Here is a 1,900-nt window from a genome sequence, read left to right on the forward strand (position 1 = left end):
TCTTTCTTTCTTTCTTTCTTTCTTTCTTTCTTTCTTTCTTTCTTTCTTTCTTTCTTTCTTTCTTTCTTTCTGTGTGTGGTAACCCTAGTCAGCAGACCTGAGGGCTCTAGAACCAGGTGTGAAGATTAGGCTGATGTTAAACTAGTGGTTCTCAACCTGTGGGTCACGACCCCCACAGAAGGGTGCACATCAGGTATTTGCACTACAATTCATAACAGTAGCAAACCTGAAGCTATAAAGTAGCAACAAAATAATTTTATGGGGGTCAACAGTATTAGAGGGTCCCAGTGTTAGAAAGTTTGAGAACCACTAGTTTAAGGCTTAAGTTGAGGCAATCCTCCTGCCTGTGCATCCTGACTGAGAAATGACAAGCACACAGCACCACACCCGTGTCTAAACCTTTTATGCTTACAAATTTCCTGTGTGAATATTTATGATACATATACATTTCATATACATAAATACAAACAACATATTTATACAATGGCACATGTACATTTTAGTAACTTGCTTTTTTGCAGACATCCATCAGTTCATTGCTTAGTCCAAACAACACACGTTAAGCATGTCATGACTTGCTTAACATGTCTTCTTGCTTATTTCTTCCCAGGTGACTTTCCTTAAATGTTCAATGGCCTTTAGCCATCAGATTTCAAAGCTGACTGATCCTCGAGATCATATTTGAAGGTCTGTAGCTTAGGGAATATTTCTCAGCTGTTAACTCAGTGCTAGGGAGAGCTGGCCAGCCACAGGGGGAGGAACCTTCATTGCTAGTTTCCTTTAGTTCGTTCTTCCTGGCTAACTGACCTGCCTACAGAGGAGCTGAGGCGTTGGCTTTTACCATCTTGGAAAAGATGCCCGGGACTCTCTTCATTAAATAAACAAACTTCCACTTAATTCATCCCAATTTTCAGTAAGGTACCCTGCCATTCCCTTTACTGTACTTAGTTGTCTCTGTTTAAGATCTGCCTACCCCCAATGCCAGAGACAGTTCATCACTTGCCATGCTAGTCTGAAGACCTGAGTTTGAGTTCGGATCCCCAGAATCCACATAAAAGCCAGACATAGCAGTAGCACAAGTCTCTGAAATCCTAGTGTGCCCCTAATGCCTTCTCCTGGAAATGTGAGGTGCAGTCAGGAGAATTGATAGACGCCAACCCCCGAGACTGACCTGCCATTTGTGTTGTGGACCGTGTTTCTCAAACGAATGGATTTTTTGTTTTTGTTTATTTTTTATTTTTAAGAGACCATTTATTTATTTACTTATTTGTTTACTTATTTAATATTATGAGTACACTGTCAATCTCTTCAGACACACCAGAAGAGGGCATCAGACCCCATTGCAGATGGTTGTGAGCCACCATGTGGTTGCTGGGAATTGAACTCAGGACCTCAGGAAGAGCAGTCAGGGCTCTCAACCGCTGAGCCATCTCTCCAGACTTTAAGAGACCCTCTCAAAGCTCTTTTAAAATCTCTTTTACCTAGACCCACCATTAGTGGCTATATTTACACAGAAGTTATGAAGAACGTGGTGGAGCTTGTTGAGAAGTGCCCCTGCACACATCAGCGGTGATTTCCACACCCAGTGTCTGTGCATGGGTCACCACTATTCCCTGAGAGAAGCTGCACAAGAGGCTAGCAGCTGTGCCACACTTAAGTAGACTCAGAGACATTCTGTGAGAGGTCCCTCCATCATGCTACAGGAGCGGGAGAGAATGGAGGCCTCAGTCCAGCATCATGGAGGGAGACCCTGACTCTAGGGAAAAGCTGTAGCTTCTGGACTTTGGCAGTCCCTTGAGCAGGACATTTAGTTTGCACTGCAGATGAATTTGAAAAAACTGTGGGGTATTTGAATCTTTTCTGTGGTACTGTAATATTTTCTTTTTTCTTTTCTTTTTTT

Source organism: Grammomys surdaster, unplaced genomic scaffold (genome assembly GCF_004785775.1).
Source record: "Grammomys surdaster isolate TR1022 unplaced genomic scaffold, NIH_TR_1.0 349, whole genome shotgun sequence".
Taxonomy (NCBI): Eukaryota; Metazoa; Chordata; class Mammalia; order Rodentia; family Muridae; genus Grammomys; species Grammomys surdaster.